The sequence below is a fragment of the Halichoerus grypus genome, chromosome 8 (genome assembly GCF_964656455.1).
Source record: "Halichoerus grypus chromosome 8, mHalGry1.hap1.1, whole genome shotgun sequence".
Taxonomy (NCBI): Eukaryota; Metazoa; Chordata; class Mammalia; order Carnivora; family Phocidae; genus Halichoerus; species Halichoerus grypus.
The window spans coordinates 94,426,521-94,449,156 of record NC_135719.1 but is presented as its reverse complement, the minus strand read 5'-3'; the positions used below and the strand labels follow the sequence as shown (position 1 = coordinate 94,449,156).

Sequence of the window (22,636 nt, the reverse complement as noted above, 5' to 3'; positions counted from 1 at the left end):
GCACCTATTGTGTTTTCCTACACAAAGAGTGAGCATTGTTCTCCGTTGCTTTTCTATCCTAATGACCTACCTATAGTACAGTGGCTGGCATAAAACTCGAATGCATACTTACTGAATAAATAATACATACTTACTAAATAAATTTTCTCATCCTCCACTGGGCTGGGCTTGCATATAGATTCAAATTTATCTTAAGTCAATTCAGGAAACTACTTTTTTCCTAGCCCATGCACTGTATATTAGGCCTAGTGAATGCCATCTGGCCTAACTTTGTAACGCAGAATCCTCCCCTGTGGCAAATGACAATCACGTTACCCTTCATTCACACACGTTTAGTTTCCACAAGCTATAGAATTTGAATTTTCAAATATATTTAGCCATATTTTTTCTTTTTTTAAAAAAGATTTTATTTATTTGAGAGAGAGAGAATGAGAGAGAGAGCATGAGAGGGGGGAGGGTCAGAGGGAGAAGCAGACTACCTGCCGAGCAGGGAGCCCGATGCGGGACTCAATCCCAGGACTCCAGGATCATGACCTGAGCCAAAGGCAGTCGCTTAACCAACTGAGCCACCCAGGCGCCCCCATATTTTTTTCATGAAAGACAAATTTTAGATTTTTCTTTTTTTTTACTAGATTTTTTTTTTGTTTTAAGATTTTATTTATTTATTTGACAGAGAGAGACACAGTGAGAGAGGGAACACAAGCAGGGGGAGTGGAAGAGGGAGAAGCAGGCTTCCCACGGAGCAGGGAACCTGATGTGGGCTCGATCCCAGGACCCTGGGATCATGACCTGAACCGAAGGCAGATGCTTAACGACTGAGCCACCCAGGCGCCCCAGATTTTAGATTTTTCAACTGTGATTAACTGTAACATGGATAGCCAAATATTTTACTTAGAATTAATAAAATCAGGTATGTACTGGTGTAGCATATGGAAGTAGGAGAGTATAATAGGACAGAATCTGGAATTGGACTGAAATCCTTATTGCTTCCTTTATGAGTCTTGTGACTGGTATGGACTGAATTATGTCTCCCCCCCCCCCCAATTAATATATTGAAGCCCTAGCCTAAGTATGATTGTATATAGAGATAGGGTCTTTAAAAAAAGGTAATTAAATTCAGATGAGTTCATAAGGGTGGGCCCTAATCCAATAGGACCTATGTCCTTACAAGAAGAGGAAGAAATACCAGAACGCTCGCTCTCTCTGCACACAGAGGAAAGGCCATGTGAGGACACAGCAAGAAGGCAGCTGTCCACAAGCCAGGAAAAGAGGCCTTATCAGGAACCAACCCAGCTGGCCCCTTAATCTTTGTCTTCTAGCCTCCAGAACTGTGGAGAAGTAAGTTTCTGTTGTTTAAGCCCCCCAGTCTGTGATATCTTGTTTTGGCATCCTGAGCAGACTAATGCAGCAAAAATTAAAATCAGATTACATTTTTTGATCCTTGGTATTTCTTTTTCTTTTAATTGCGAAGTGGGTATGATAATACTATGCTCTACGTCATAGAACTGCAGGGAAGAGATAACCTGATGGTACACCTGGCACTTAGCACAGTGCCTGATGCATAGCAAGTGCTGGGAAACCATTAGCTGTTCTTATTACTTCAGGCAAATCATCTACTGTGACCTACATTCTTGACACTGAGAGTCACTGAATCACATCTGGGATAATTAGGTCAGGAAAGATTGAGCCAACGAGAATTCTGCAAAGTCCTGGTCACTCCAAGTATGTACAAACATGGTTTGGTTGTCCTTGCTAACTATGGAAACTCCAAGTATGCTGTAGTAACAATTAATGAGGCACTTTATACTCGCGTTAACCAATTAAAAAGACAATTTACCATGACGGAAGTAATTATTAGTAATTAGTAATAAATTAATAAGGTCACAATCATACCAAAAAAAAAGAGTGAGAAAAAAGGTGAAAAGGGCAAAGAATGTGAATCAGAAGGCTCAGTTTGCAGAAAGGTAAAAACAGATGATTTTAGAAAAATTCACCTTGCCTCATGCATAATTTTCACCAGAATCTCCTTCATATAGAGCTACCTCTGCTTCCTTATTATTATCCCTGCTTTCATTTCTATACTGAACTTATTAAAATTGGAGATGGGCTTTCTCTGATGGATGGCCACGTATATGAAATAGCCCCATTCACTTTCGTTTCTTTCTCTCTCTGCTACTTACTTTGGTATAGGATGTCCTCAAAGCTCATCTGGAATATCTTTCTGTATTGTGGAATTATTGTCCATTGAAAGCTTTTATTCTTGATCTAATTATAAGAAACTTCCCCCCAGCTCCTCTAGCTCTTAGCTAATTCTTGCCTTCCTGTGGTTCATTGCAGTGCCTTGTGTTCGGGCCCTTATGACTCAGCCTGTATGGTAGGACTCCTGCAACGTGGGTTAGTGTTGGCATTGATACTGTCCTCCACCTCCTACTATCCCCCCTTTCTCCTTCCCAGCACATCACAGCTGGCAAGGCTCATTTCATGAGGTCGGTCACTTCTCCCTTTCTTCCAAGGTGACTAAAGGCACCAAGCAATCTGCTCCTGGAAGCTTTGCTGAAAGCGGTTCTGAGGTCATTCAACTCACCCACACGTTCCATCTTCGGATCAACCAATGACATGTGATGTCTATAGTTAGATCACATGAGTCTTCCTTTTCAGGATTATATCAATGACATTCCTCTCTAAGCACTTCTTTTTCTTAAAGTAGCTTGGTGAAAAGTACTTTCATGTTCCCACAGTTGTCCATTAAAGTTAGTGTTGCTTCCACAACATCTGCCTTCATCTCACCTTCTTGAGCAAGACTGTGACACATCTGTCCCTTTGACTTTTTTTTTTCTTTTTTCTTTTCTTTTTTTTTTTAATTCTAATCATGTCTGTATTGGTGCCACCCATTTACTGAGTCATCTTTACTCTTTTTGCTTTTTAATTTCTTAACTTTTCCCCAAAATGTTCCCATTAATTATATCTGTAAGTAGAGGCATCTATTTCATTCCATATAACTTTATACCATTTGAAGTTGCCCACAGGTCTCTGGCATCCTGGAAGTAGGATAAGGCTCACTTACCCCTAATTATCTCTCATATGTTAGGTGTTACTCATTTCTCAGTCTACACATTTAATGCAATCCCTATCAAAATACCACCAGCATTTTTCACAGAGCTAGAGCAAACAATCCTAAAATTCACATGGAACCACAAAAGACTCTGAATAGCCAAAGAAATCTTGATAAAGAAAAGCAAAGCTGAAGGCATCACAATTCTGGACAAAGCTGTAATCATCAAGACAGTATGGTACTGGCACAAAAACAGACACATAGATCAATGGAACAGAAAGAAAACTCAGAAGTGGACCCACAACTATATGGTCAACTAATCTTCCATAAAGCAGGAAAGAATATCCAATGGAAAATTGGACATTCTCTTCAACAAATGGGGTTGGGAGAACTGCACAGCCACATGCAGAAGAATGAAACTGGACTGCTTTCTTACACCATACACAAAAATAATTCAAAATGGATGAAAGATCTAACTGTGAGATGGGAAACCATCAAAATCCTAGAGGAGAACACAGGCAGCAACCTCTCTGACCTCAGCTATAGCAACTTCTTACTAGACATGTCTCCTGAGGCAAGGGAAACAAAAGCAAAAATGAACTATTGGGACTTCATTAGGATAAAAAGCTTCTGCACAGCGAAGGAAACAGTCAACAAAACTAAAAGGCAACCTTTAGAATGGTAGAAGATATTTGCAAATGACATATCTGATAAAAGGTTAGTATCCCAAATCTATAAAGAACTTACCAACTCAACACCCAAAAGACAAATAATCCGGTTAAGAAATGGGCAGAAGACACGAATAGATATTTTTCCAAAGAAGACATCCAGATGGTTAACAGACACATGAGAAGGTGCTCAACATCATTCATCATCAGGGAAGTACAAATCAGAACCACAATGAGATACATGGAAAGAACAGATGTTGGCAAGGATGTGGAGAGAGGGGAACCCACTTACACTGTTGGTGGGAATGCAAACTGGTGTAGCCACTCTGGAGAACAGTATGGAGTTTCCTCAAAAAGCTAAAAATAGAACTACCCTATGACCCAGCAATGCACTAGTAGGTAATTACCCAAAGGTTACAAAAATACTGATTTGAAGGGGCACATGCACCCCAATGTTTATAACAGCATTACCAACAATGACCAAATTATGAAAAGAGCCCAAATGTCCATCAACTGGTGAATGGATAAAGAAGAGGTAGTGTATATATATATATATATATATATATATATATATATATATATACACACACACACACACACACACACACACACACACATATGGTATATATATATATACACAATGGAATATTACTCAGCCAAAGAAAAAGAATGAAATCTTGCCCTTTGCAACCACATTGATGGAGCTAGAGTGTATTATGCTAAGCGAAGTAAGTTGGTCAGAGAAAGACAAATACCATATGATTTTACTCATATGTGGAATTTAGGAAACAAAACAGATGAACATAGGGGAAAGAAAAAAAAAAGAGGGAGGCAAACCATAAAACAGACTCTTGTTATAGAGAACAAACTGAGGGTTGCTGGAGGGAGGTGGGCGGGGAATGGGTTAAATTGGTGATGGGAATTAAGGAGGGCACTTGTGATGAGCACTGGGTGTTATATGTAAGTGATGAATCACTAAATTCTATTCCTGAAACTAATATTGCACTATATGTTAACTAAGAAGAATTTAAATAAAAACTTGAAACATTAAAAAAATAATTTGAGGTTGGCAATAAAAAACTTACTCATTTCTAAGAGGATATTCCACACTCTTAGCCTTTGCATTAAATATTGTGTTATTATGGAAGTTCCAAATATTTGGGTTTATGGTTCAATTTTTTTTTTTACTTCTCTACCCATTCCACATTTTTATAAATACACTTAAATTCTGCACTTGACATTATGCATCTTAATAAATTGAGAGATGGTGCCAAATTGTTGAACATTTGTTCCTTTTTATATTTCTTTTGGGAAGCATAAACTTTCACAAGTTTGATCTTCCTCAACTTACTTTGTGTCTTCACCCTATATTTCATGAACATGATCACATATCTTTTAACCATATTCATCATGGAGAGTGAAGAAAAATAAACCTTTCTGTGGCTCATCCTCTGAGAACACCTTTTTTTTTTAAGGAGAAATTCTCATTCTCCTTATTCTTACGTTTTAATGAGAGGATTTTCAATCCACTCACTAGGAGAAGGACATAGAGAAGAAAACTTTCTATACTGAACTTCTTGTTAAATTGGAGAAAAATTGCAGTGAATTCAGTCTCACTGTGGGAAAAGGAGCAATCCATCTGCCTGAAGAGACTGGGAACTGGGAGGTGCAGGAGCTCCCTGGGAGCCAGGGCTGTGGCTGTTCTGAAAACAGGCCTCAGCATGACCCTCTCACCCCTTTGGACTTGCTTTCAGATCATGAGCTGCTGCTGCTTCTTCACCTTTCTCTGTAACATGCACATGAGAGTCATGTTCCCCTGTGTGGTGGGATTCTCTAGCTTCTCTGATGGGCCTGGTATTTAAGTGTGGGAGATATGGGACCTGAGGCCCAGGCTCAGTCAGGATTGTGGGAGACTCCACTGTGTTCTCCAGCTACACTAATAAGGTTGTGTCAGTTAAAGCTTATGAATTAACCAGTTCTCTCTCTTGTGTGTGAGCATGCGTTATCAGCCAGCATTCTGGACTAGAAGAGGGGCACATCATGGTATTTGGGCACCAAACCCCAAGTGAGAATTCTTTTTTTTTTTTTTTTAAGATTTTATTTATTTATTTGACAGAGAGAGACAAAGCGAGAGAGGGAACACAAGCAGGGGGAGTGGGAGAGGGAGAAGCAGGCTCCCCGCCGAGCACAGAGCCCAATGCGGGGCTCGATCCCAGGACGCTGGGATCATGACCTGAGCTGAAGGCAGACACCCAACCAACTGAGCCACCCGGCGCCCTGAGAATTCTTTATATTGGTTTCCTGTGTGTGTGTGTATGTGTGTGATTTGCATATATTTTTAAGTTTTAAAATGACTTTAGATTACAGAACAGTTGCAAAGATAGTACAAGGAGCTCCCATTTATCCTTACCCAGCATCCCTTTATATTAACATCTTAACTGTGATGCACTATCAAAACTAAGATACTAATATTGGTACAATACTGTTAACTAAACAACAGACTTAATATCACTAATGTCCTTATTCTGTCCTGGTATGCTATCCAATATTCCACACCGCATTAATTATGATGTCTTCTTAGTTGCCTCTGATCTGTGATGATTTCTCTGTCTTTCCTTGGCTTTTGTGACCTTGATGCTTTGGAAGACAACTGGTCTGGAGTTTTGTAGAGTGTCCCTCATTTTGGGTTTGTCTGATGTTTGCTTTTATTACTGGTGATGTTAATGTTGATAACTTAGTCATCAAGATGGCTTCTGCCAGGTTTCTTCACTGTAAAGTTACTTTTTTTCCCCTTTGTAATTAACAAATATTTGGAAGAAGATATTTCAGGGCTGTGCAAATATCCTGTTTCTCCACAAACTTTCACTGACTTTAGCATTTATTGGTTGATCAAGCCTATAGCAGTTATTACTGTGGTGTTCTAATGGTGTTTTCTACTTCCCTCGTTTCTTCTGTATTTATTAATTGGAATTCTTATGTCTGGAACAGTTATCTCTTCTCCCCCATTAATTTATTGATCCAGTCATTTATGTCAGCATGTCATCATGGATACTTATTTTCTGGGTTATAATCCAATTCTATCACCATTGGCCATTTGAAACTATTTCAGTTGACTCCTGTGTCCTTTTGACATGCTGTCATCCTTTTAAAATTAAGCTATATTTTATTTTATTTTTTTAATTTAATTTTATTATGTTATTTTAATCACCATACATTACATCATTAGTTTTTGATGTAGTGTTCCATGGTTCATTGTTTATGTATAACACCCAGTGCTCCATGCAGAACGTGCCCTCTTTAATACCTATCACCAGGCTAACCCATCCCCCCACCCCCCTCCCCTCTAGAACCCTCAGTTTGTTTCTCAGAGTCCATAGTCTCTCATGGTTCGTCTCCCCCTCCCATTCCCCTCCTTCATTTTTCCCTTCCTGCTATCTTCTTCTTTCTTTTTTTTTTTTTTTAACATATACTGTATTATTTGTTTCAGAGGTACAGGTCTGTGATTCAACAGTCTTACACAATTCACAGTGCTCACCATAGCACAAAATTAAGCTATATTTTAATTTAGAACAACTTTAGATTTGCAGAGAAGTTGCAGAGATAGTACAGCAAGTTCTTTTTTTTTAAGGTTTATTGATTTATTTTAGAGAGGTGTGGAGGGGCAGAGGGAGAGGAAGAGAGAAATCCAAGCCTACTGTGCGCTGAGCACGGAGCCCAACACGGCTTGATCTCATGATCCTGAGATCAGGAAATGAGCCAAAAACCAAGCCTGGGCACTTAACAGACTGCACCACCCCAGGTGCCCCTAGTGAATTCTTATACATAATTCCTTTTTCCCTATTTTCCTCATTGTCAGTATCTTACATTACCATGGTACACTTGTCAAAAGGAAAAAACCTATTAGCAGGTTACTAACTCTAGGCTTTATTTGAATTTCATCAGTTTGTCCATTAATGTCCTCTTTTTGTTTTGGGATCCAGTCTAGTGTACTACATTGCATTAGTTGGTCTGTCTCTGAGTTTCCTCTGCTCTGTGAGTTTCTTGACCTTTCCTTGTTTTTCCTGACCTTGACAGTCTTGAGGAGTACTGGTCACGTATCCTGCAGCATGTCCCCCACTCTGATTTTGTCTGATGTTTTTCTCATGATTAGAACGGAGTTATGGGTTTTGGGAAAGAATGCCATGGAGGGGAAGTGCGCTTCTCCTTACATCACTTCAGAGGGTACAGGACATCTGCCTGAAGGCATCCTGTGATGTTAACCTTTGTCAGTCGGCTAAGGTGGTGTTTGCCAGGTTTCTCCTACTCTATTCTATGCAAGCAAATCACTTAGCATAGCCCACCCTCAGGGAAGGAGGGCTAGGAATTAAAATGGTGCTCTGAGAGGGGGCAGTATCTACCTGTATTATTTAGAATTCTTCTACAAAGAATACTTGTCTCTTCTTTCCCATCAGCCTTTGTTTGCACTAAGAATACATCAGATTTCTCTTCTCTGAGAGTCCCTTAGGCTGTATTTCCAGGTTTTTGTGTTCTTATTTGCAAGTGATTTCTTCCTGTTGATTGTCCTTACTCCAGGCGTGTTTCTCATTAGTGCTTCCTACCTTCTTTGGAACTTCCTTCCCTTCCGGCTCAGCTCTTTCTCTAGTCTGCGGCCCTAATCGAATGTCTGGGCACTGTTACACATGGCAGGCTGTCTCCATCTTCACGGGGCTGCCCTCTGCCTTCTCTTTACCACTGGGATATCTGTAGGTACTTTCCCTGTGTCTTTGCTCCTACTCTGAACAATTCCATCCTGGACAGAAGATTCTCTTCTGACCAAACTCACCTAGCTTTGCCCCGCCATGGTGTTTTGTGTTTTTCCTCCAGCTGTTGTTTTTCTCTAACTCCTCTGTTTTCCTTCCCTCTCCACCCACTCTACCCTCTGGAAATCGATGTGTTTATTTTCTCCTCTTTCCTCTTTTCTCCTGCCCCAAGATGTCTCCTTGAATTCGTTGCAGGTAGATGTTACCTGCTCAGTTGTTGGACACCCCTTTTCATCATGGTGACCTGGTCCCCATACAGTGCTGCCTGTTTCCCTTTCTGCTTACTGGGTTTCAGGTGTAGGCTTCTTTTTCTACACACAGCTTATCCACAGTTTACTTTGAATGACAGTTTTGTTCTTTTCTCCATATGGCAAAACACATAATAATGATAATAATTCTCTCAGCCAAAGTTGCTATCATTTATTGAACATCCAGCCTGTGCCAAGCACTGTGCTATTTGCTTTATATTCATAGACTTTCACAAGATATTGTTATCATATCCATTTTATACATGGGGAAGCTAGACTCAGAAGGGTAATTAACTTGCCAGGTTCACAGTGCTAATTTTAGAATTCCAAAGCCATTTTTCCTTACCATGTAATTCTGAGTCCTTCAATCATTATGCAGATTAATCTTAAGTTTCTCTATAGCACATCTTGGCTCTGTGGATAGCATTTGAATTTTTGATGATGTTTAAATTAAAAGCACCCCACTTTGTGGGTAAACATATCTCCTCTTGCTCTAAAATGTGAAGCTCCCATCAAAACACTGACCTTGAATAATAATGAATGACTATGTCTTACATAATCCTCTTAACAACTCTGTGGTAGGTACAGTATTATCCCCATTATATACATAGAAAATTGATTTTAAACAATTTTACCAATTTGCTCAATCTAATTATGTAAACAAGTTAGTGGCCAAACTGAAATTTGAACTCAGGTAATCTAACTTGAAGGCCACCCTCTTAACTAACTCTCCATATATTGCAATGTTTCTAGGGGCTCGCCCTAGCTATTATTAGCTATTAGCTTGTATTGCTCCCCGTTAGTTACCTGTGCATACATTATCTGTTCCCTTACTCTTTCATCCATACTCTTAACTGAGATTTATCATGTGGGAAATAAAATTTTGAGTGGGTCTCCAAGGTTAAATGAAGCATTTCCTTTAGAAATCATCAGTTAACATATTCTCAGACTATGATATCATATTTATCTCCAGACCATTGAGAACAGTTAGTCATAATGGAACATTAAGAGTTTAAACAGGTATTAGTCACAAAAGAAAAGAGATCATAGCATCCTGCTTCAATTCACAGATTGTGGGCAATAGAAAATAGTCCCGTTAAGCGCTACAGATTCATTTCTAAGTGATATGGTCTTACAGATTTCCAAGTGTTGGTGATTTATAGTATGCTCTCTCTTGTCAAGCATTTTGAAATTTCATTACTGCAAGCTTTAAAGGATGCTCAAATACTTCCATTTGTTCAGAATATCACTGTGTTCAACATCAGGTATAATTGAGCCAAGGATTAGAACTTGAAAATCTTTGGGATTACAGAGATATTCGTTATTAAAGAATTTATTATAATGGGATTTAACCTGTTACAACTAATTAGTGCAGGTATTCTAAGTGGAGCAGAAGCTTGACAATTATTCAACAATTTCAGTAACATGGAAAGCCATCCATATACAAAAAATAAATCCACTTAGATTCCAAAAGAAGTACAGTGAATTAGAGAATTTGAAAAAATAAAAATCTGCAGAAGGTGGTTGAATATGTTTTCCAGCGGTTTGCTCTTGAACTGCTACATTTATGTTATGTAATAGAAAAAAAGATAATGACAAAATGACTGAAATATAAAGTGTAGGCAGTACATTGCTCTCCAAAAACCTTCTGAATGATCACTCTTACATCAAAAAAAAAATGAAGGCCTCAGACTCTCCACCCTCAGCTTTTAGCTCTTCCACTACAGTGAAATATGCCAGTTATCTTTATATCAGGCTCTGCATACTCTTCTCTTCAAGTCCCTTGAATCTAGGATAGTGCTGCTCAAGTACCATTCCATGATACAAAAATTATAATTTCTGGAAATAGACAAGGCAGCATTTAACTCCCAGACTATTCTTTCCAATGATTCCATTACTACCAATGACCTCATTACTATCAACGGCAGCCATGTGTCTCCTAGTTACCAAGAGATGCAAAAGATTTATGTTGTTATTTTTTGAATTATGATTACACACACATGGTATGAAATCCAAGGAGTAAAAGCCATCTACATTACAGTGGAACTCTTCCCACCTTGGCCCTTTGTGCTGGTTTCCCTCCAGAGGCAGCCACTGTTTCCAGTTTCTTGTGTGTGCTTCAAGGTACTCTGTTCTTTTCTGCAAGTTGTAGCATTTCAAACCCAGGGCTGCAGCAGCCCTTCTGAAACAAATTAACAGCTTTATGGAGGCACAATTTATGCATCTATAATTCATCTATTTTTAAGGGAGCATTTAATGATGGTTAGTAAGTTTAGAGTCCTGCGACCATTGCCCCAGTCCCATTTGCAGAACATTTACATCACTCATAAAGACCCCTGTGACCATGTGCCATTATTCTCTGTTCCCACCCCAGCCTCAGGAAGCCACTAATCTACTTTCCCTCTCTATAGACTGCCTTTTCTGGACATTTTATATAAATGCAGTCATATCATACCTGGTCTTTTGTGACAGGCTTCTTTCACTTAGTCCAGTGTTTTTAAGATTCATACACATTGTAGCATGTAATAGTACTTTATTTCTTGTTATTGCTGAGAAGTAGTCCATTGTATGTAGGTACTACATATGGTTTATCCAATAATTAATTTATGACTACTTGGCTTGTTTCCACTTTTTGACTATTATGAATAATATTGCTCTGAATGCTCATGCACGAGTCTTTGTGTGGACATACATTTTCATTTTTGTCCAGTAGATATGAAAGAGTAGAATTCCTGGGACGTGTGACAAATGTCTATGTTTACATGTCTACATTTTATGGAACAGCCAAGTTGTTTCCAAAATGCCTATCACACTTTTCATTCGCCCAAACAAGGAAAGGGTTAACACAGTTGGTCTGGATTGCTCAAAACCTGCACATTCCCAAGAAAGATCTGTTGTTAAAAATGACCCTTCGCTTGGCTTTTGGAAGTGAGCTCCAAGTTCTTGGAATATTCTGCCTGATATGGGTGTTTATGGATGCCTGCTACCTTGTGCCATGGATTTGATCAGATAGTTTATGTTACTGGTCTGATTTATGGAGAACATCTGCTTTTGCCCTGGGGGGCTGGAGTCTGAGTAGCTGAGATCAGTGGCAGAGATGTGGCATGCCTACATAGCTGATGCCCCCATTAAAGTCCTGGACAACAAGTCTCATATGAGCTTCTGTGGCTGATAGCACCTTGCATGTGTCGCCATACATCATTGCTGAAAGAATTACGTGTGTCCACGTGACTCCACTGGGAAAGAACACCTGGAAACTTGTACCTGGTTTCTCCTGGACTTCGCCCATGTGTCTTTTCATTTTGCTGTTTTTAATCTGTATTCTTTTATTGTAATAAGCAGTAATCATGTGTATAATAGTTTTTCTTAGTCCTGTAAGTGCTGCTAGTGAATCATCAAGGTTGAAGATAGGTTTGGGGATCCCCAACAAATGGATCGTTCCCATTTTTCTATTTTGTGGTTCATTTTATTGTTATTTTGTAGGATCTTTATAGTAGATTAAGAAAATTAGCTCCTGTTTGTGATACGAATTATAAGTATTTTTTCTAATTTATGTTTTGTCTTTTGACTTTGTTTATAGTGTTTTATTCAATGCAAAAACTTCTTATTTTGTTGAATCTAATTTATCATTTTAATGGCTTCTGTGTTCTATATCATAATTAGAAAGGTCTTTCCCAGCCTGATTTTATTAAAATTTTTTGTGTATTTCCTTTTAAATCTTTGATCCATCAAGAATCTATTTTGGTATAAGGTACGAGGTAGGGATCTAAATTAATTGTTTTCAGTATGACTAACCATTATTCCAACATTACTTATTGACTAATTTATCTTTTCTCCACTAATTTGAAATGCCTCCTCTGTCATAGAGTAATTTTTAAATTGTATTTTGGCCTACTTTTGGAATTTCTTTTTGTTCCATTGATCTGTTTGACTATTCATGCCAAACTCTTAATATTTTATTTTATAATAAGTTTCAGCATTTCAAAGGCTAGTTCTCTCTCTCCTCAGCTTATTACTTTTCTGTTTCAGATGTGTCCTGATTTTATTCCTACTTTTTAGTTTTTGTTTTAATTTTAACTTTTACTTGCATAGATCCAAAACACATTCTATTGGCATTATGATTTAAATTGTTTTAAATTTATAGATTCACCCACCAAGATATTGAATCTTTCTATTTGAATCAACGGTTTGCTTTTCATCTGTGCAGATCTTTTTTTTTTTTTTTTTTTTCCGGAGGTGTTTTAGATTTTATTTCATATAGCACTTGAACATCTTTAGCTAAGTTTATTTCCATCTCCTTTGTTGTCTTGTCTTATCCTTCCACAGTGCAGGTAAATTCTACATTGTGTCCTTGATTTATAGAAGCAATTGCTTTATTTAGGTTTTCTTTTCTTGACCAGATACTTGGTTGTCCATCTAATGTATGGAAATATTATTCTAGAAAGTGTTCTTCTTTTGTAATTTTTTGTTTCTTCACTCATTTCCCCCCCTCAAAGGATATTTATATAGATTCTGTTCTACTCTTGAATGAGATGGTTTCTCACTGGAACAGCTATTTTCAGGAGCATTATTGAAAAGTGTGTGGGGAAGGGACCTGTGTGACATCAGGTTTGGTGTGTGGTAGGTTTTTTTGAACTTTTTTTTTTTTTTTAAAGATTTTATTTATTTATTTGAGAGAGAGAGAATGAGAAAGAGAGAACAAATGAGAGGGGATAGGGTCAGAGGGCGAAGCAGACTCCCTGCCGAGCAGGGAGCCCAATGCGGGACTCGATCCAGGGACTCCAGGATCATGACCTGAGCCGAAGGCAGTCGCTTAACCAACTGAGCCACCCAGGTGCCCCGGTTTTTTTGAACTTTTATCTTTTCCCACAACAGCTAAGATGATTTCAGGGCTGCTAACAATGCAGAATATTTCCCCTTCATTTGGGCTCTGTGACAGTGTCTTACAAATATGGTTTATCTGTGCAATTCATCATTTCCTACATCTCAGCTCACTGCTACGTCTTTCTTAATAACTTGGCCCAATGACTCCTGCTGCCAGTGCACACACATGTTCTTGTTGTACTATTGTCTTGGATTACTGTGGGCAATTGTGCTTTGCCATATTTTTCCGAGACGTACAATGTGGTCATCCTCTCTCAGCATCTTCCCATAATCCTATTTGACCTTCCTCCTATAGTATGATCTAGAATTCCTGGCTTGGTCAACTTTCAGAGAACGTGCTTGTGGCTTTTATTTGATTTCCAAAAGGAAAAGTAAAAATTGTCACCTTAATTTCACAATTTAAAAGTGGAAAGTCTACTCGCTCTATGAAAGTGGAGTTGTAATGCTTTACTAATGTTTAGATATGTTACATGTTTGTTCTTTTTGGGTTGGAGAGGGTAAGAATTGAGGTAGAATTTGTGCTGTCTTCTGAGTTCCCTTTAATGATCCAGGGACACTCAGGTCTTTTTCTGGCAGGGAACCCCTCTCCCTTGAATGTTTCTAAATCTGAAAGCATAAAACTTTTCTTTCTTCCCCTTCCTCAGGTTATTCATCCAAGCTCTCTTTAGCTTATGAGAAAAACTGCAATAAGTTACCTTAATCTACTTCCTCTCTGGACCCTAAGGCTGCCATCTCTAACCTTTGACCATTCATAAGCAACCCATGTCCATCTCTCACAACACATAGCACACTTAACCTATCATCTGAGGCATCTGAAAACCCCTGGGCTCTGGTTCCTTAGGGTGATTGTTCTTAAAGTGGCACGTGTCAATTTTATCACATTGTTTGTCAAAGCATGTCAGGTGACTAGTCTGTATTTTAATGGGGGAGGTACTACAACCCTCCCCCAGGAAAAAGAAGGGAAGACAGATATTGGTGAGTAGTCATACAATATGGCATTTTAACTAGCTCTTGTGGAATACTTGCTATGTACTGAATATTTTCAAGGATATTTCACAAAGAATTTTAATATTCTAAGGGGGAAATCAAACTCCAAGGTGCAGGATTATATTACCTCTGAGGTTCCACACAGTACTGAAGTTTTCTGAATTATTTTGATTAATTATATCAGAATATTTGCCTAGTTTAAGTACACTTATAGAACAAGTTTGACAGAAAAGGGCCAATAATATTTTACAAGGTGGTTCACTTTAAGGGAGAGTAGAAATGGTGGGGGGGGGAGGGGATGCCACAGCAAGATGTTGGCTGTCCCTCATCCTCTGGCTTCTCCATCCACACGTGCTGCCTATTTTATCCTCTGTTGACCCTAACTGAGAATCTATCACTTCTAGTCTCCTCCCCAGTAACCTATAATCCTGTAGTAGTCCATTTGGGCGGCTATAACAAAATAACACAGACTGTGTATCTTATAAACAACAGAACTTTATTTTTCACAGTTCTGGAGGCGGAGAAATCCAAGATCAAGATGCCAGCATGATCATATTCTGGTGAGGGCCCTCTTCCTAGTTCATAGCACCTTCTTGCTATGTCCTCAAGTGGCTAGGGGGCTCTGTGGGGCCTCTTCTGCAACAGCATTAATGCCTCATGACATAGGCACCTCCCAAAGGCCCTACCTCCTAATACCATGACATTGGGCATTAGGATTTCAACATGTGCATTTGGTGGGAGGATATAAAAATTCAGGCCAAAGCATCTCAAAAACCTTTTTGAGTTTTATAGTAAATTTTCTTGAAGGAAGCAGAAGAGGGTGGTTACATTATACCCTTCACCCAACCAATTGGATAACTCCTAACACGCATTTCGTTTCTCCAGGGGTCTTTTTGGAGCTTCATTCTCTGGCCATTTCATTGCTCAGAATCCAAGCTTGGTAGCTCTCTATCTTTCCTTCTTTATCTCAGTTTTCCCTTTTCCCTCTCAGGAACAATATTTTCTCTCTTTGCCTTATGCATAGGATATTAACAATCCTTGGCTGCTATAGTTCCCCACACTTGGAGCTTTACCCTCCCAATGACTCCCCAAAGTATTTCCTCCTAACACAAACAGTGGCTCCCTAGCAAGTGTTTGGTGAATAATCTCTTGTATCCCTATTGCATGAGTGTAGGGATGCTCTGGGAAGCACACGAGAGGAGAAGGACTGGATGAAGAAGTTGAGACAAGATCAAATGTAATTGCAGAGGTGTCCATGCCCACCCTAACATGTCAAGAAGCATGTACATTTTCCATTAGCCCTACCAGACCCCCATGTATTCAGATACAAGTTCATATGGTAATTGAATGTCTTAATATTTTTGTGGTAAAATCTCAATTAGAAAGAGCAAGAGGCTTTAGAGCTGAACATACCTGGGCTCAAACCTCAGCTCCACCAAAAAAAAAAAAAAAAAAGGAATAATACACATGTCATCATGTAAGTATTAAAAGATGAAGTATAAAAAGCACCTAGAAAAATGTTTGGCCCTAAGTAGATGCTCACTAAGTAGTCTTTGTTGTTATTTTCACATTTATAAAAAGAAGAAATAACTGTTTTTCTCTACTGACATTTTTTTAAATCTTTTTTCATCACTAGTAGATAAGATATATCCCAAGACATTCATTAAATAAATTAAATTCTCAGTCTTCCTAGGTAAAATGACTATAGGAACTTTATTCCCTCAACTCAACATAATAATTAAGTCTTGTTTTTTTTTTTTTTTTTTTTAGTCACCATACATCATTAGTTTTTGATGTGGTGATCCTGGATCCATTGTTTTCGTATAACACCCAGTGCTCCATGCAGTACGTGCCCTCCTTAATAAGTCTTGTTTTTAAAGGCTTTGACAGTTCCACCATGAGGGCAGCAGAGCCATTCTCACCATCGATCACCATCAAAAAATGATAGATGATTAATTCATAGGTTGTGGTTTTTATAAAAATAACACCTAACAATGGAATTGAAATAATTTTCATATAACACTGTATCTGTCCTTCGACATTCATAACTGTCCCTTGAGGTAAGGGGAGTTCATGTGGTTTTCTCCAGCATGGGTAGGGAAACCAAGGCTCAGGCATATGGGTAAAGGCCTTTGGAATCTGAATCCTGGGCCTTTTTTCTACGTTGTAAAAATTTGATTAAATGAAATAATGAATGTGAAAAGCTTCTTAAGTTATAAAAGTATTGTGAAAATATAAGTAGTTATGATTCTATCTTGGGGTGATAATCTAATAAATCCTAGAACCTGAAACTTGCCATTTCTAGTTCAAACCAGAGCATTTAATTCCATTGCCAAAAGCTTCAGAAGGTTGAGCTCTTCCCAAACTACGTTTATTTATTTATTTTTTTTAAAGATTTTATTTATTTATTTGACAGAGAGAGAGAGACAGCGAGAGCAGGAACACAAGCAGGGGGAGTGGGAGAGGGAGAAGCAGGCTTCCCGCCGAGCAGGGAGCCCGATGTGGGACTCGATCCCAGGACCCTGGGATCATGACCTGAGCCGAAGGCAGACGCTTAACGATTGAGCCACCCAGGCGCCCCAAACTACGTTTATTTTGATAATTATTCTAAACTAAGGATCTACCTTTCCTCTAGGTCTCTGTAATGAGGTGGGGGTTAAAAGAGCTCTGGCCTTCAACACCTTCTCTGAAGGCTTTGGGGAAGTGGGTTATCCAAGACCAGGTCCTCAACAGGAATCAGCTAAAAGCTTTGTAAACAGAAAGCACATCCAGCCTAAACTTTTGGTGCGGAATACAGAATTGGACACTGGAATCCTATGGATCACCAGGTCTTTTCTCCCTAATGCCCGCTGTTCGGAGTGGAATTTAAGAACCTTCCAATTCATGTTGTAAGTGCCCTGCTGCACTCCTTTCAACTGTGCGATCCACGCATCTCCCTATGTATTCATTATTCTTCCAATACTCAGGTTGACACAGTAGTTCCATCTCCAGAGTTACAGTCACTAGGAACCACTGAGTGTTAAGGCATTTCTTTTTTTTTTTTTTTGAAAGTAACTTGCAAGTTTATTTCATATCATTGCTTCAGTGAACTTTTTGTAAGTCTACTGTTTCTATAGAATTCCTGGAAAATACATGATGCCTGTTTTCCCTTTAGCTAAAAGTGTACTCATTTCATTTGTGGAAAGAATCTAGATTATCTCTGGGTGGATTTAATCAGCCTTGTATTTCAGAGGATAGACTACTTTATAATCTTCGGGGAATATATTTACATATAGATTTTTAATAAAAATCTCCAGTTCCTTTCCACCAGTAGACATTTTGAATAATTCTCAGTATTTTTCCTATTGACAAAATTGAAGGATCCAATTTAACTTAAAAAGAAATCTGATGAAACCAACTTAAAGACATAAAAGCTCAACATTGATATATGTCTGCCAACTTAAATATAGTCTTAGCTTTAAAAATTCAAGAGTTTTAAAAGCATTTTTTTTTTTCTTTTCTATCATGTAGTAGAGGGTGGTGAATGGTAAAAGTTTTCCTGAACTACTGACAAGACTGACTGAATTTTCCTCACTACACATTCTACTGCAGTCCCCAGCAGTGAAGTAGGTGCTGTTGCTATTTCTTTTCCCATGTCTGAGACACAAGAGCGGAAGAGAAAAGGTCATTAGAGTCGAAAAGAACCGGGTGCCATCACACTGCTGCCTCTTTATATCCCTCATGCAGTTCACATAAGTTTAGAAACTGCCTCTAACCTTCAGGGGGAAACAGATTTTCCAACTTCTGCATTATAAGGGGATTATAAGTAAGACTGCTTGGTAACACTTCTGAGCTGAATTGTGCCCCAGCCCTGGCAAATTGCTATGTTGAAGTCCTAACCCCTCATATCTCAGAACGTGACTATATTTGAAGAGGGATTTTTAAAGAGAAAATTAAGTCAGTAGAGTGGGCCTTCAGCCAATATGACAAGTGTCCTTTGAAGAAGAGGATATTAGGACACGGATGGACAGAGATGGATGACCATATGAAGACATAGGGAGAAGGTGGCCATCTACAAGCCATACAGGCCTCAGAAGAAATCAACCTACTAACACTAATCTTGGACTTCTAGCCTCCCAATTGTGAGAAAATAAATTTTTGTTGTTTAGGCCACCCAGTCTGTGGTACTTTGTTATGGCAACCCTAGCAAACTAACACAGTAAAACTAAACACATAGACATACATAAACACACACACACACACACACACGCCGCACGTTACTTTAGAGTCCATAAGCAGAGTTCCCAGAAATAGCAGGCCATTGATTCTATTATTACTCCTGGCGTCTCTCCCACCAAAAGCTGAAAGGTGCTATTCTCTGTAATCCACTGGCCAAAGGGCTGCAGAAGGGACAAAGATTAAAATGTCAGCTCTTACCATGTGATTTCAAGGAGATGACAAGCCCTTTGATTCTTTGTCTTCTCCCCTACATCCCTCCTGGGATGACAATGCACAGACTTGGAAGCTATTTATACTTATGATTATTATGAGGATTATATGAGTGTGTGTGTGTGTGTGTGTGTGTGAGATATAGTAGCTCAAGATACATAGTAAGCTTTATGTAAATACTTGCCTTGTTGTTATTTTCATCATCATAGGCTTCTTGAAAGAATTTAATAAGTCAAAAATATGTAAACCATAGCTCTTGCAATATTACAGGTGTCCAATAAATGAAAGCTGATACATTGACATCGTAGTTAAGAATACAAGCTTTTGAATCAGCAAATCTAGATTAGAACTCTGGCTCTTTTTGTTTCTTCCCTCCCTCTCTCTTTCCCTCCCCTCAAAGACCGCTTCTCTCATAGTCTTTCCATCTCAGTTAATGGTGACTCCACTCTTCTCATTCCTCGGGTTAAATGTCTTGTGATCTTTTTTAAAAAAAAGATTTTATTTATTTAAGAGAGAGAGAGATAGAGGGAGAGCACAGAGGGAGAGTGACAGGGAGAAGCAGACTCCCAGGACCCCAAGATCATGACCGGAGCAGAAGGCAGATGCCCAACCTACTGAGCCACCCCAGGCGCCCACATGTCTTGTGACCCTTGATCATTCTTTCCTTTCAAGCCTTACAATCTGCCATCAAATCCTGTTGGTTCAACCTTCAAAATATGTCCAGAAATGAAACACTTTTCACACCCCCTCCCCTGCTGCTAACACCACGGTCCAAAGCATCCTACATAGTTCTGTTTCTTCACTTTCTCCCCTTCAGTTTGTTCTGAACACAGCAGCAAGAATCCTTTAAAAATGTCATTCTTCTGCTCAAAACCCTTCAAAGGCTCCTTAAGGTAAGGACCAAACTTACTATGACCTGCCTACTAGGCTTTATATAACTTACCTGCTCACCTAACCCCACATTACCTATCTGACCTCATTTCCTACTTCTTGCCCCTTCCTCTCTCCAGTTGGGCAACACTGACCTCATTAGCTGTTTTTGAACAGCAGGAATGTTTTTCTCTCAGATAACTCCATACTTCTCTTTTTCACCACGCTCAGGTTGCAGTTTCCCTGAGAACCCTATTTAAATTTGCAATCTTCACCCACTGTCTTTATCCTCATCTTCCTAGATCATTTTTTCATAGATTTATCATCTAAAATATTATTTTATTTTTAACCTTGTTAATTATCTATTATCCTCCACTAGAATATAAGTTCCTCAAGAGAAAGGACTGTTATCTTTTGTGTTAACTGCTGTATTGTTAGTGTTTGGAGAATCCCCAGCTGATACATAATATGTGCTTAATAAACATGTTTAATAAATGAATAAAAAGATTATCTTAAGTAAGATACCAATAAGATGAATAAACCAGTGTTTAGACATACTAAGAAAGATTAAGAGGCAGACAAGAGAAGAATTTTAGGAAATTTAAGGATCTTAAGAAACTCAGCATTGGATTTTATTATTTTTATACATTCTGACACATGTCAGTAGTTCATAAAAGCCCATAAAAGCCAATGAGCTTTTATGAGTTATACTGGAATGTCAATATATAAAAGTTTTATGGCTCAACAAGATACTTAGTTATCTTTCTCTGAGGAACTTTCTTCTGTTTTTACCATTTGTAATCAGAAAATCTCCATATATTTCACCTCACATATAGCAATAGTAATAATAAATAACATCAGTGTGTTCATTAGTAATAATAATAAATTATAAAATAAATAGCAATAGTAATAATAGAATCCATTAATTGGACACAGTATATTCAAGAAATACATTATCTTATTAGATCATTTCAAAGATATTTAACGTACTTCCAATTTCAGAAATGAATGGAAAATCTGGGATCCATATACAGATTTGGAATCCATATTTAAGACTAACTCCAAATCCTGGTTTTATCAGTACTCTGATGTACCATCTAGTTAGTAGTAGTTATTCCCTTGGGAAATGTATAATGTGTTCATCGTTGTTTGAAATAAAATCCCTAGGAAATAATTTTTATAGCAAGGGTATATTTAATAGGAAGTTTTACATTTATTTTTGGAAACTATTAACTCTTTCTTGCCTAATTTGGGTATAAGTCAATAGACGAAGGCCAACTGTGGGTCTGGTTTAAGACCAGAATGCTTCCCATAAATGTTTCTACATCCCCCTTCCCTAACTGTTCAAAATTGATTATAAAATAATTTAATAAGACATAGGATTCCAAAGGCTTTGGATAATCAAGAATTCTGCTGGCCTGGGGCGCCTGGGTGGCTCAGTCAGTTAAGCATCTGCCTTCGGCCCAGGTCATGATCCCAGAGTGCTGGGATTGAGCCCCACATGGGGCTCCTTGTTCAGCGGGAAGCCTGCTTCTCCCTCTCCCTCTGCCCCTCCCCCTGCTTGTGCTCTGTCTCTCTCTCTCAAATAGATAAATAAAATCTTAAAAAAAAAAAAAAAAGAGAATTCGGCTGGCCTTTGTCCTTGGTTCCTGGGAGTTGACCTCTAAGCCCTTGGAATTTCTGAAGTAATACAAGTTTCTTTGTTAATTATGGTGGGTCTATAGATAGTTTATGTTAACTAGATGACTCAGAATGGAGACTGACCCTTCCAGAAAGACCAATCATGTTATTGGAGGATTGGAGTTTTGATCCACATGATACTAGGTCAATCTCCAGGGAGGGGAGGAGGAGTGGATATTGAATTCAACCTTGGGGCCAATGATTCAATCTGTCATGCCTGTATAATGGAATCCCAGGTGAGGTTCTTCAGTTGGTAATACTCTGCATATTGTCACACATTCATGTGCCAGGAGGGTAATGTGTCCTGACTCCCTGGGGAGATGACAGTGTAAGCTTCATGTTTGGGACTCTCCCATACCTCATGCTATGCAATCCTCTCTTTGGCTGGTTCTGATTTATATCCTCTTTCTATAATAAAACTCTAGTAATAAGTATAATACCTTCTTGAGTTCCACTAGTCATATTAGTGAATTATTGATCTGAAGGGGTAGTAGAAAATCCCAAATCTGTAGCCAGCTGGTCAGAAGTGTGTATAGGCTGGGGACTTCTGACCTGTGGCTGATACCCGAAGTGAGAGCACTTTAGAGGAGGACTATGCCTTAGTCTGTGAAGTTTGGCCCTACTCTGGGTAATTGTGTCAGAAGTCATTGCAGCTTGCTCTGCCTATCTCTATCCCTACCTCTATCCAAATAGTTAAATCTCTTTTAGTAGAAGTAACTCCTGGCTAAATATTGATGCTTTTTAATGCAAGAAGGCACTTCCCCTTTGTTAAGTGACAGATTCATTCACATGATTCATTTTGTGAGATAACTGCATTGTCACGGTCTCCTTGAAAAGATGCAAAATGAGAGAGATCCAGTCATATCTTAAATATCTAAGGATTTTGCTTTGAATCTTTAAGTTAGTATAAAATAAGAAGTCTGATAAGAGGAAATTGTAACTCATGATCATTTCCAGAGGAGAATGAAAAAATAGATTGCTATGGATCCATTGAGAAAGTACAAAACTTAAAAGATCTCT

General features: G+C 38.6%; 1 long non-coding RNA gene across 2 annotated transcripts in view; it reads left to right on the top strand.

The window, feature by feature from the left end:
- LOC118525869 (uncharacterized) overlaps positions 1–22,636 on the top strand; it is a 214,588-nt gene that overhangs the window by 85,249 nt on the left and 106,703 nt on the right. The window lies entirely within an intron of this gene.